Raw genomic sequence first — 15,034 nt, forward strand, 5'->3', positions numbered from 1 at the left:
CTAGACCCAGATTCCTTTTCTGCTTTGAAAACTTCCCCAATATCTGATTCCCAGAGCAAACAGGATTTTAGTAGTTTTTCTGTTGCTTTGCTGGCAAGTCAGCCAAGTGGAGTGCATTATTTCATAGTAAAATAAACCTTTACTTTTTTTGTTCCACGGGAAATTACTCAGTGTGTAGTCCAGACGTGTCACCCTCACATTTCCACAAGATTTGCTTCCCTTTATAATTGTGGATCCTGCTGAGTTTAAGAATGATCAAAAGTTACAGAAGCCTGGTTTTCATTCCTCTTCTTCTGTTACTTCCTAATCTCCAATTTCATTCTCCTCCCTCTCCCTTTCCCGTCTCACCAACATCCACTAACAGTAGTGACTTAAAGTTGTATCCCCCTAGATGCCCCATGCGTGGGCTCAGTGGATGAGATACTCTGCTTCATTGGGATTGCCTTTTTCGTGAAAAATATGAATGAGAATTAATTCATCCAGCTATAGAAATACACAGGGTTGTTTGTAGCCTTCAAGGAAACTGTTTGCCTTCTTTGGTGTTTTCCCATTTTGAGGACCTTGTACTTCCCAGTCCCATAGAGAGAAGGAAACACAATCTTGGGTGTTTCTCATAGGTGATCCATAAATATTATTTTTTCTATTGTTGTGGTAGTTGAGAGAATGGTGTTCTTCTTTAGATGGTTGATTAGTTTCCTCCTTTAGCAAAACTGGTCTATGTTTAAGAACGTAGATACATAGTGTCTTATTTTTAAAGCGTGTGATAGTCATAAAAAGAATAAGTTGACAACTCATTCTTAAAAGTCCAAACCAGCAAAAGCTAAAGCAGTGGGTTACTAATACCCAGGTGCCCAATTAGCTTAGGTAGTTAGAGCCATACACGAATGGAAACAAGTCCCTGGGTCAATCTTCCCATGAAGCAATTAAAGTTAATCTGTTCGATTGTCACAGCAAATGAACATTACCTTGAAAGCCCATCTTGTTAATGCCTGTTATTCCTCACAAGTAGTGAGTAAGAAAGTTTAGCTAAATACTACCAACCATTCTCCACTGTGCAAAATTTAAAAAAAGTAATTCCAAGTACCTAGTCTAATGATAATGAGTTCAAACATCACTTTGGTATACAAAATGTGGCATATTGTCAAACAGGTTTCAGAATTTAAATAAGTAGTGTGTGCAATTGCAGAATTCATTAATGTTTCATTGGAAACCTGGGAAAGAATGGTTCAAAAGCATTGTCATCCACTTATGACTTAAGGATTTAATTACATTGATTCGCAGATATGAAATCTTATTCCTGAATGACAAGCATATGTGCTTAATTAATGCTGCAGAGAGATATACCAGCACAGGGAGATACACTGGCATTTATGGAGTGTGTTGCACTTCGTAGTAGCTTTACTAGGACATTTCAGAACTGTCCGCCTTGTAAATTCTCTACCGTGGTAGGTGAACTTATCAAAATAAACGTGTACATGTATTTAGGAAGAATGGCTGGCTTGAGCCTCCTTCTGTGAAGATTTTTGGGTAATTGGAAAACGTGAGAGAGCTACACCAGAACAACAGGAAAATTTCTTTGGAATAAGAGGTGCTCAGAAGAGCTACTATATCATTCTCAACACCAAGATTTTTTAAACTTCTTTTCTATCTTAAAGGGCTCATTTCCCCTCCCTCTGTCCCCCACACCTCCCCCCCAAAATGATATCTTGTTTGGACCTGTAATACATAAGCACTGACTCTCTCAGGTTGAAGTAAGAATGGGGGTGGGGGGTGGCCTAGGGCAGCCTAAAGCTACCTAACCTCCCATCCACTGGTGAGTCTTCGATGGAACTAGAAAGGGAAGAAGTGTGTTGATGCCAGCTAGCACTACCATGGGTCCTGAAGCACACATTTCCCTGGGTGTGTCATGTACGGTCTCTTCCCTTCTGTGCTTACAACTCCGAGTTCTTCTGCTTAAGAACAGGAAGATATGAAACCTCAGACACACTGACCTAATATGTGCACAGAAACACACTTAGAGTGATGGAGTAGCTAAGTAAGGTAGATCAGATAGATCTTCAGATCCAGACTAGAGCTGGGAAGCCAGATAGAGCCTGAGTTCCCATCCCAGCCCTCTTGTTTGCTGGATGTATCCTACTAAGTAATTAAATCTCCTTTATTGTCATCTGTCAAATGGAGAAGATGATACATTAATACCCTCAGGATAGGGGTTTTGTGGGGTCCAAAGAGATAATATATATGAAGTACACAGTGTCAAGCATAAATTAAGTACTCAATAAATATGAATGTTACTAATAAAGAATTTGAATGGAATAGAAATAAACAATAATCATGAATTGAAAATATACCAACAACTCTACAAGATTAAGCTAGAATTTATTCAATGATGATATACTCCATTTCTTAACTTCAGGCAATATTATTCCCTTAAACAAGCAGTCAAGAATATTAAATGCCAAAATAAAAGATTATTTATGAAGCTTCTCACTGCCTGGCAAGTTTCCATAGAGTAGTGAAAGAAAGACATGAGTGGGTAATTCATTACCTTGTTAAGTGTGAAATATTTACCGTTTTAATTTTGCTAGTTCTTTCATTGGCCAGGTGATTCTGCAAATTAATTGGCACTGCCACTGGTTGTAACTTGTGTCCACCAGTTGAATGAAAGTAAATCATTCATTAAGGCCTGTGTGAGAGAGAACAGATGAGGACTTGATATGATATCCCTCTTGGCTTCAGAAGTTGAGTGTTGGCCTTAATAGAGGGAAGAAAAAAGTATATAAGATCAACTTTCAGAATGTTCAATTAATTAAAATAATATATTGCAAAGCTCAGCATGGCTCTTGGCATGGACTAAACACACAACAAATGGATATCATCTTCACCATCAATATCCTCTCTACTACCATCATCATTCAAATGCATTCCTCCTGATTTTAAATAGTACTTTTGTCCCAACAGACATTTCAAGTTACATCTATTGAAAAAACAATGGAACCTGCTTACATGGCACCCATGCAAATAGAAAAACCATTCCCCTGTCAACTAATAATTGACAAGACGTGGGTCAATGAGATAAAAACTATCTTAGCACACCAGACCTCAAAAAGTTGCTGCACCATTTTGAAGTCTAGTTGACAACCAAAATAGCTCAAAGACAGGATCCAGAAACAAGCCCGCCATTTTCTTTGTTATGGCACCCTACATTAAACACTTGTTTGATCTGTTTTAAACAAAGAGTCGTGATGTTCATGGTTATCTCTATCCACTGTGCACTGAAGCTTTTGAAAAAACTGGGTGAGATTTCTTGGCTTGAGGTTAGTGTCATTTCTCCAAGTCCAAGCTTTATTTCCAGGGGCTCGTGGTTTGGAATCCCAGTCTGGAGTTGGCATTGCAGTTCGCCCTCGGCCTGCCACAGCTAGATTGAATTTGCTGTTTCTGGACTCAAGTGCTGAAAAAGATCCTGGTGCCTCAGGTAGGGGATGTTTGACCATAGAGGAAGAAATCTCTGCCTGCAGTCTCCTTTGCTCAGAGAATGGAATCACCCGTTAATATGTGGTGGAGCTACAGTGCAGGCATTGAACTCCTGTGTGCAATCTATTAATGCACCAGTGTTTAAGTTCTTCTATGGAAAAATGGAGTGTATTTCCTCCCATAAGTTTGTCCAAATAGAATAGATACATAATATTAGCAGTAAGGTCATAGAGTTAGCCCTGTTGCGGCACTGGCACCTTGGGAGCATACATTGTTCATGGTTTCCAATAGCTTTCTAAAAAACCCTCTTAGTTTCTGTCAATTTTACATAAATTATGATAGAATATTCATAAGTGTAAATTAAAAACAACATCACAATCTTTAAAAGGGTAAACATTTAAAGCGTGTCTGGTAGAGGACAACCATTGAAAAAAAATTGTGATCTGGATGGATTATAAAATAAGCCAGGGAAGAAATGCTATGGGGGTTGCAGACTAACGTCACTTAAACTTCTGTGAAGGGTAAGCTCTTCCCAAAATGACTTGCAAAATTTTAGTTTTGCAGTCCCCAGTTTCTTCCTCTTTGTACTCTCCGCCACAACCCTGTCGTCTTCCTCCTTTTGCCCAGTTTACATCAGTGAAATTCTAAAAAGTTTTCTTGAACTTGCCCCACCCCAAAACTTCCAAAGATTGGGTGGTTGCTGGAAAGTTGCTTACCAGTGTTTTACAAGGTTCAGTCTTTTGGGTTTGACATACTCCAGGATAAAATTCAACTCTGTCTCTCCCTGTGCCCTCTGGCCACCCAAGTAAATTATGTGTAAAGTTATTTCATTTATTCTATTCTGCAGGGTGAATTTCAGACACAGGAGCAGGTTTTTGACGGTGTGGAGTAGATGCAAAAGGACATGACAGGATGAGGGAATCTAGGATAGAACAGAGACACACATCCTGCTTTTGCTCATGCGGTCATTTTGGACTCCATCTGGGAATAAAAATAGAGTTGAGGTTTTTCTTTCTGATTGATAGTCACTTCCTTCTTTTATCCTCAGATGATCCTAAAAAATATTGCTGTAAAAGACAGATATGATCCCTTTAAATCATCCAGATCATACATTTTTCACTGGCTAATAACTGAAATAAGGATAATGTTACATATGAAGACAGTTCAATTGGTCAGTATTCTAAATCTTTGCTTTTGCTAGAACTGTCTAGGAATGATGAGATAGCGGCCTTTTAATTAGGCAGAATTACACGAGTCATTCTTCAATGTGAAAAGTAAAATAACATTTATTCTCTCTTTAAAAGGATTTGGTCATTGGTTGAGAAGGAAGAGTGTAAATCATGCATTTGGGGTAAAATGTTTAATAGTTGATCCAAATAAATACATTATAATTAGGTTCTCTTTTCTTTTTTTAAGAAGTACTAAGGAAGTAAGTGTGATCTTAAGTCATATAGACTCACATAACATGAACACAGTGAAGGAAAAATTTCCTCTTAACTCATTATTAGATGCAGTTGTGGTACAGCTGACCTCACATTATAGAAGTTCAAGCCATACACATTACAGAAGAACAGTCTATCCCAAATTCCATTTACTTTTGTGGCCTCGATGATTCTACCTTTGTCACTTTATAGTCTCTATGTCAGAGATTTTACCCATCATGGAGTTTTCAACTATTATCTCTGCAGGGAAGACTCTTCAACTGTAAGCTCCAGCCCCAATTTCTCTTGAATTCCAGACCCATGTTTGCAACTACTCTCTAGACGTTTCTATTGTAATGTCCTTCTTTCAGCTCAAGCAAAACCTGAAACAGAGATTTTAATCCGTTCTCTAAGATCGGTACTCCATTGCAGTTTTTTGATGCCAGCATCCTGCCAACATGGACTCAACTATTACTTTTAACTGAATCCCCACATTTATTCATTTGACAAATTCCGTTATTAACTCCTTCCAAATAATTACTCTACTGGAATTTTTCTCTCCATTATAGCATCAGAACCATGTTTACCTTTTATCAGTTATTGCTGGAAATACTTCCCCATGTTACCTGTTGTTGTTTCTATTTTTTGGGTCATTCAGTTCCAATTTGTTATGTCCCATCTTTCAAGATGTCATCTAAACTTAAAAAAAATTAGAACTGTATGATTGTAAAGCATGATATTTTTTTTACTCTTAAAGAATAGCAACTTTATTTTCAGTACTGATTTTGTTATATATCAATAAAGCCTGATTTTATTTCCCCAATTTGATTTTAATAGAACTCCCATCTAACTGAAGACCCAGTACGGCTCAAAATGCAATGCTTTCACGCTGATCTCTGTTACAGGTTTTCAGGGCTGATGATTGAAACATATGAGATGTTTCTTTACCCTTGGTAATCCTTCTGCTCACTAACATCATTAGCTGAAAATTAACAACAAATAAGACTGCTGAGAAAAAGTCATATTGGATAATTTCAGAAACAGGGAGGGGAGAAGGATGCCACAAAGTCTAACAAAATCCTATAAAAAAAGACATGCTTAGCTATTGCCACATGAGATTTCTCTTTCTTCTTCAAGCAACTATTAGACAAGATGAGGTCCCTAGTATATAAAGATTACATGTTAAAGTGTGTCTTTTTATTCATTAAAGTACTAAATAGAAATGTTGTTGTAATCACATTTTTAACACAGGTAAACACATTGAATTATCTCAGGAGAAGGCACAGTTAAGTACTGCAAGATTTTCTCCAGAAAGAAAGCTTTACAGTACTGTGAATCATACTTGTGTGAGGCTTATCTACAGAAAAACAGAGACAGTGGTTTTGGTTATTTTAATACACATGTTATCCCCACCTACAGTACTTGTTTAAGACTCCTAATTCCCACCTTACACTACAATTATGTGTGCAGACCGTTTGTTCTAAAACAGGCAGTACTGTCATTAAAATGCACGTTGTGCTTTGGTCCTGCTGAAAATACCAAATGCTTGTGGGCAATCTTAGTGACCACATGCTGAGACCAGTTGTAGAAATTCCCATTCTAGGTGACTGTGTGGCACGTGCACATTCATGAAACACAGGCATGGTTTTGAGTTCCACGTGCTACCCAGGCAGGGGATACCTCTTTCCTATACGCTCTTTAATGGCTAACTTAAAAGTATGAGATGCCACCTGCTGGAAACTGATAATATGAACTATCCTGCCATAAGATTTGAGCTGTGTCCAGCAGCAGAATTATAAAATTATGTTCTTTGTACTTCATTTTGCCTTTTCTACTTTACATGAATGCTATATGCATTGAGCTGTTGAATTAGTTAGAAAAACCTCTACCTCACACTGTTCTAAAGAATCTTCCATTTAAAGACATAAATTTGATTTAATGATCAATTTTTAGGGTTGGGGAGACTCATGGGAGAGCAAATAAGCCCGAACCCCATGCATACTTTGTTACATCTTAACTTCGGAAATGTTAAAATATAAAATATTTAGAAAACTAGATATCACAATAGCAATTTTCAATTTACTTTGAGTGTGACCGAGACATTCAGAATTACATAAGAAAACTTAATGTTTACAATTTGATTAACTAGGGATAAGGTATGATGGTGTTTGAGAACGTTTTGCCTTATACAGTGGTTAGCACTGTAACATAGATATTTGCAGAATGTAAATGTGATCAGGCATTATAGTCCACATAGGTCTTGGAATGAGTTAGCAATTCTGAGAACATTCTGTTGCGTTAGGATATAGACTGACAAATTCCACATGTGCTTGACACGTAGTAGGTGGTTAATAAATACCGACTGACATGTGGACTCAAATTTAGTTTTGAGCTAATGGGTCTATAAGGATTGTTGTCATTGACTCTCTGGGAGCCTTCTGTGTGTATTGTTTGAGTTAGTTTTATTTTAACAAAGTTGTGCTTTGGAATGTGCTTTCGAATGATGACTTATCTAATTCTGCTCTTCAGCTAATTAAAATTACCAGAAATTATTCTAATTCTTACAGTGTCCAAAAAGGCAGGTAATCTACCTGTGTGGGTTATCTCTATTGATCAGAGCACGGGCATGGCATGACAGTCCAAGTGACAGCTATGCTTATGTCAAGGTTTGCCTACACGTTGTAGAGTTGAGTCTGATATGATAATTCTATTCATATTAATAACATAACTTAATGCAGTAATTTTAATAATTTCTTTCACCCAGAAAATATCTATTATCTATACTGATATCCGGGCCCCATCCAAGATTATAATTTTTTTTTTTTTGCGGTACGTGGGCCTCTCACTGTTGTGGCCTCTCCCGTCGCGGAGCACAGGCTCTGGGCACACAGGCTCAGCAGCCATGGCTCACGGGCCCGCTCCGCAGTATGTGGGATCTTCCCGGACCGGGGCACGAACCTGTGTCCCCTGCATCGGCAGGCGGACTCCCAACCACTGTGCCACCAGGGAAGCCCCAAGATTATAATTTTGTCTGTGCTGGGGTCCAGGTATCAAAATATTTTTAAAACAATTTCTATTGACTCAATTTGCAGGCGAGTTTGAGAATCCTTGTTCAAAACAGTGAGCCTAGAAATAATTTGGAAAATAGATTGCTTTCCTATTTTTCTCTTTCAAGGATTTTTTTCAGTGCCTTTGACAGGAAGGTCTTTTTTTTTCAGTGAGCTCATCTCTTGAAAAAACAGAAGACAGAGGTGAATGGTGACTTGTGTGCATCTCATAGATACTTTTATTAAGGCAGCATGAGATCTATATTACCTCAGGCTAACAAATTTCTTAGAAACTTGGGTAAAATGTTTATGTCATTTAAGTCATTTAAATTTATCCCTTCTGTACTGTAAATCATCAGTCCCAAAAAGTTGTTGAATTCTGGATATGCAGTATATCTTATATCATTTGTATCACTCATATATATATAATTCTCTCCTAATTCACCTAGTCCACTTTCTAGTTGTAGTTGATTTTTGTTCCTGGTATATCACAATAATAAATTTAGCACTTCTAATTAGAGACATAAAGCTATTCTTACTAACGCTAATGGAACATTTGTGATATTATTTGATTTCTGTTGTCTCTTTTGTGGGGGTGTTGGAGCCTATGACAGTTTTCCACATCAGAACATTTAACGTGAATTGTGATGAATATTTACTTTTCTTGGTTGCTCTTTGTTCCTTTCCCTAAACTGATAGACATGCTGGCTGCTTAAAATAAATTCCTCTGAGATAAAGAAGCTCTTTATCTCAGAGGGAGAAGGCAAGGTAGAAGAGGCAGAAGCCATTTTTACTATCCCTTGCAGTGCTAGATAACTTAAAAGTAAGCCTTACTGCATTGTTCAGAGTCTTTTCTTGTACTCTAAATGGCTTGGTTAAGGCATGCCTGTATTCACCGAGGAAGCAGCACTTATACGCGGTTAAATGATTCTCTCGCCTTTGTGATATAAAATAGCACTTAATATTCCTTTATAACGTCCCCACGTTGCTTTTGGAGTTTGATAAATGGTACCACTTAGAAATTTGTCTTTCTTGTTTTTCTGGTCTAGTAACCTTAACCGTCTTGGGTCTCCAAACTAATTCTTCTAGGATGTTTTTCTTCAGCTTTATGATAGCTATAAGATGACGCCAGATTTTTATGTTCCTTTGCCTCCCTGGGTTGTTTCTGTTCCTCAGAAAGGCTTCCACTTGCTACCTTTGCCACGTGGGGATGCCCATGGAGAAAAATTGTATATCTTCATTATGTCCCTCTGGGTGCTGTCCTGAATCCCATCTCTTAATTTTCACACAACTGCGGGCTCGCCGGTGCTGCACGAGCTCCCAGGTCTCCGTATTAAGACCACACGAGGTGGTACTGACAGTCTTTCTCTTTCCCGTGAGCTTGGCTGAAATCAAGACTAGAGACTGACAGTTCTTCTTGTTGCTTGTGGTTCAACTTGAAACCACAAGGTCCAGAGGCACATGGTTTAGATTCACTGTCTTTCTCCGACTAACACAAACCATTTGTTCAAGCAACTTTGGTATCTGTTTGGGAATAAGAGATCTGCCTCGATACTCCCCAGACAGTCAGATAAATTCTCTTGGCTTCAAGACAAATTCAGAAAATTCTGCCCAACAATGGCAGGCCGTTCAGTTTTTTCGTTTATTTTTGCAATTTGTGAAAGGGATGATGGATAGACTCCTTGAAAAAAAATAAAAAATGCCAATCAAAGAAGTGGCCAACTAGAGGACCGTTTATTATGGAAAGTTCCCTTATTACATGTAGGGAAAATGGAAATAAAATGATATGTCAAATAGGAAATAGAATTAGAGACCTGCCAGGAGCAGAATACCTGCCACTGATACTTTTACCCCTCTTTTTAATTCTCCCATTTAGCTGCATTAGGAATAAATACTATTCATGGATCTCAGGGAGTGAAGTGAGATCTATCTGAGAAGATTATGCTTCATTCATTTCTGGGATGTGTTGCATTAATCCTGCTGATGTTTGAGTGAATCGAGTCTACTCAGTTCAAGCCTCGAGTCTCATAAGCACAATGTCTATGATTATTACAATTTTTCCCTGAAATTATTTGGAATAGTAGAAAAAGGGATCATGTAATAGTGGTAATGAGAGGTACAAACTTACTTCCACCAAGATACTTTGTATCTTTTTCCCCTATTGTTTTTTTAAATTAATTTTTATTGGAGTATAGTTGCTTTACAATGTTGTTGTGTTAGCTTCTACTGCATAGCAAAATGAATCAGCCATATATATACATATATCCCCTCCCTTTTGGATTTTTCCCCCCATTTATGTCACCACAGTACATTAAGTAGAATTCCCTGTGCTGTACAGTATGTTCCCATCAGTTGTCTATTTTATACATAGTGTCAAGGCTGTATGTGTCAATCCCACTCTCCCTATTGTTTTTTTTTAAAGTTAAATATTTGAATTACCCATCTTTGGGTTAAGCACTTTGCTAGTCTGTTGATGCTATTTGAATCTCACCATAAAATCAACAATAAAGTAAAAATAGCATAGGAAAATACCTGGGATAAATCAATAATGGCGGCCAAATATTTGTATCCAAATGTGGGAATTTGGCATCCTTACTGAAAGAGAAACACTTGCTCCACTAAAATACTAATCCACCAACCTAGTTTTCAATCTTGACCACCATTCCATATGGTTATACTATGCTATTTTCACATTTATTGTTTAACTTAATTCAGCAAGTGTCTACAGAACCTTTTCCCAGGGACTCTGTGGTAGGCTCTGGTGGGGACCCAAAGACAGATCTTGAGTTGCTTACTCTCTAGGGGATGCGAACAGCATGTATACATAAATGATGAATCATGTTGGAAGGTCTCTGTTGAGCACTTCAGTTATGAGCATGATGGGCAACTGCAGCCCTTTGCCCTCATGAGAGAAGGGGCTGGATATAAAAGATCCGGTGAGACAGAAAAGGCAGGTAAAAAACACAGAAACAAAAAACCTCATGTTAAAAATGAAGGTTTGTGACTTCTCTACAAGCATATGGGTCATTTGAAGACCTGGGCAAAGGTTGATAATAATTACTGCCATCTACTTCTCTTCTCAATCCATGTACTGATACTTAGATTGACAACAAAGACTGCATCACACTCACGTTCCAGAGGATGAATATGTTTTGGATTTAGAAGGTGGGGTATGGGAGAAATCAATTGAAATTAGGATCAGTGCTAGCATTAGAGATGTTTAAGGATAATTATGTCTTCATTGCTTTGATTCAGTAAATATTAAACTATAAGTATATCTTAATAACTAAATTCCCTATCTATCTATCTATCCACCTCTACTAAGCACCAGGAACTGTTGTAATTGTGTCACATGTACAGTACCATTTTTTTTAAGTACTGTTTATTCTCCATCACAGCTCTGTGTGAATTCTTTTCCCATTTTACACAGAGAAATTTAAGGCCCTGAGTTTTTAGATAATTTGTTCAAAGTCATGTGTTAAATAATGGTAAAGCTAGGAATTGCATCCAGGCCGACTAATGTCTTCATTTCTTCCCAATCCTGCCTGCACTTTTTCATGATGTATACATTAACCAACATATAGCACTATCACTGACAGATGTTAAACTCAAAAAGAGGAAAAGATGGGAAGAGAGATTTGAATCTTACAAGAAAAGCTCCTTGCATTTGTCTTTTTGAGATGAGCTATGTTTTGTGAGGCATAATTGGTGCTGGACAAATATTCATGGCTTCTGCGGGGACAGTAGTGCATAGTTTCCATGTTCCTTGTGGTATATAACATAGATTCATGGTGGCAAATTGGAGTTTCCAAATTAGTCAGTCAAATTAATTTAGTGGCTAGCTTGTAAACCCATCCTTACTGATACAGAGGCTTGCCATTAAAAAAACATTCATGGTCTTCGAATTGTGTTATTTCTTAAATATATCTCTATAGCAAAGAGCATAATATACTAAACTGGTTTATATTTAAAGAAAAAAGAAACTTTTCTGCTATGTGTCTCTATCTCCTAGTTAGGAATAAGTGACCATAAAGTCCCTGAACGTGTGAAACCACAATATATTTCCCTGTTCTATCATTAAAAGCTATTTGCAACATAAATGAGAATCAGAAGTAGAGGCCTGAGGGGAGGGAGAATAGCTTTAAGATTATATATAAGGAATTATTTCCCAGCAAGGATTGGTTCTGGGAATTTGGGTTCCTTGTTCTTTAACTGTTATGGGAATTTTCTAGAGACTTCTAATGTTACAACCTCTTAAATTTCTATATAGTACTGTATCATTTATATTAGCAAAATTGAGTTCATAACATCAGAGGCTGATGTCACAAAGTTAATGAAGTGAGTCTGAGACATTGGGAGATGGATATACTGTAGGTACAGTATCAGGAAAACGAACTTGGCAACCTCATAACTGAATGGAAGTACAGATTCAGCTTTTATGTTTGTTGTTTGAGCCCGTTGGCCAGGCATCAAGACAGGCATTGGGTTGAGCTGTTCCCCAGAGTTTCCAAAGTGTACTTACTGAGTCAGTCTGCTGTAAATGTAAAATCTTCAAGAGGACAGGCTTGGCAGTACAGAAGACTTTCAGACAGCACAGTGAATGAAGATGGTTAAGCTCTGGGGATGATTTTAATGAGAAAAAGAGGCAAATAGAGAAACAGCTAATTGGGAATAATTTTATGTGTGTGAAATATGGAGAGGACATGGGGACAAGGGGTGTGTTTATTTACACAGCAAAGTTTGGAAAAAGGAAAGCTTGTTGAATCCAAAGCTCTGTTTATATTTGACATAGCTGCTTTGCAATCGGTCATCAATCTCCTGTTTTGCTTAATTATAGTAGAATTGTTTTTTAAAGAGATTTAAAATGTGGACAGAGTCATTAAAATGTTGGAATGCTAATGGACCTGAATTAAAGGAAGCACTTTTTACTCCTTTCAGTAATAGCATCTATAATCTGTGATATAGAAGGATACCAATAAATAAGAGAGAAGACATGAAAACAGTCACTTGCATTAGCTTGTACTGCCTAGCATCGTGTCATAACAAGGTCACTTTAGAACATAAATTTACCCTCACCTAAAACAAGAATTTGAAGACTCATTAAGGAATACTTGATTTAGTATTGATTTCATTGGTTACTGATTTTACACTAGATTCCTCTTATTTATATGGGTGCATTTAGTTAATAAAATAAACTTAATATTTTAGCTAATGCAATTATATATACCCTCACAAATGTCAAGAGACTTCGTGAGTTGGGATTTATGTTTATTTAGAATAGAATGGTATACATAGTCCAAACTGAAACAGTCCACTGGAGGGGAAAGGGAAAAATATTGCTGGAAAGAAGTTATACAGAGATTTTGGAAATTCATAAGCTGAGGACGCTTGCACAATGGGGAACATTTGAAGGAGGTTCAAAGCAAAGAAAGAGCGCTGTGATCATGTGAGGGGGGATTTGAGGCTTTATTTATATCAGTAGTAGCTCACATTTAATGTGTGCTCCTCCTCAGGGTAGGCATTGCCCTAAGCACTTCACCTATTAACTCATTTAGTTCTCTCTAATGCTTATAGGGGTGGGTGTTATTTTTATCTCTGTCTTAGAGATGAGCTGACTGAAGAACAGAGAGGTTAAGTTCTCAGCTAAGTAACAGAGGTCAGAACTGAAATCGAGACACACTATGTTGCAGATGGAAGATTTCAAGTGCCCAACATCTGGAAAATGTCTAGTTTTGCTGAAACCAGAGCATCTGATATAGTTTTGATTTTCCTTTTAGATTATATTTTGCTTAAAATGAAGGAATCATGGGTGGGAGCTGTTGTGCTTCATTTTTATCAGCAAGAGAGGGAAAAAAAATCCCTCATGGATGATGGAACATCATGGGAACTGGAGAGAAAAAAATATATGTATATGTCACCCAGAGCCTAGATGATGAAGAAAGGTAAGGGCGAGTATAATCAGGGAAGAACCCTACATCTTAAGAAAGTCGGTTAAATACAAACACTAAAATGCATGAGCATTTCCGTGATCACTTTTTAAAAACACTTCAGCTCAGAAATTGATACAGTAGTTCTTACGAAAGACTCTACACTGTTCCCTTCAGAAGAAAAGCAAAGGATAAGAGTAAACATAAGAAATTCCCTCCTAGAGCTAGAGTCTCTAATAATGACAAAAAAAGGGAATACCATGTCCAGGGAAGTAAGCATAATTTGTAGTACATCTAGACAAAAATGAGCCAACATTCCTTGAGAAGAGGTGTTTATCGGTTTTATTTTTTTAAGTAGCAAAACCTAAACTGTTTTAGCAAGGTGCCTTCCCACTAACCCAGATATATACAGTTACTTAACAGGGATTTATTAACTTAGGACTTGGCCAAAGAACATTCTGGAATGGAATAGCAACCATGTAAGTTTTATGACAGTTATTTAGGTGGACATCAACAATAAACTCTAATGTTGCCAGGAATTCTTCTACCAGTTCTCTCTATGAAGGTGGCCATGATATTTAAGTCGCATGGAAGAGTGATTAAATGTCTCTCTTCAGGTCTGACTTCTTTTTCTGAGTTCCTTTTCCTCATTTCGTATCCTTCTCTTCTCCTTTACTATTACTACTGGGACATCCTCTTCTTGATTCAAAGCCTCTGTTACAATTGTAGAACATGCTTACAACTTTGCTTGTACACGTCCTCAGATCCTGCTTTTCAAGTGCTCTGCATGTATCAACGGTTTCCCAAGGGCGGCTGTTTGACTCCTTACCTGGGAAACCTGCATAAAGTTGTAGGTCCTTTTTTTCACTATCTGGAGTATTCTATCTTATGTTCTCTCTGTCCTCATTGTTTCATTTACTATGAATTAAATTCCCTTTTGTTTAGAAGAACTACTTTTGCTTGGAGAACAAACTGAAAACAAAGCACCCATGAAGTAGCTCCCTGACCCTTTTTGTGTAACACTGCTGAGTACTTCCATCTCTCGACTGATACATACATTTTGGGAACAGGACAACCTTTCATTTTTAATATTAGCATATTTGCTTTCTTTAGAAGAATGCTTCCTATTACTTATTGCTGATGATGAGGGGATGAAGTGAACCCTCTC

The sequence above is a fragment of the Mesoplodon densirostris genome, chromosome 18, assembly GCF_025265405.1.
Source record: "Mesoplodon densirostris isolate mMesDen1 chromosome 18, mMesDen1 primary haplotype, whole genome shotgun sequence".
Lineage (NCBI taxonomy): Eukaryota > Metazoa > Chordata > Mammalia > Artiodactyla > Ziphiidae > Mesoplodon > Mesoplodon densirostris.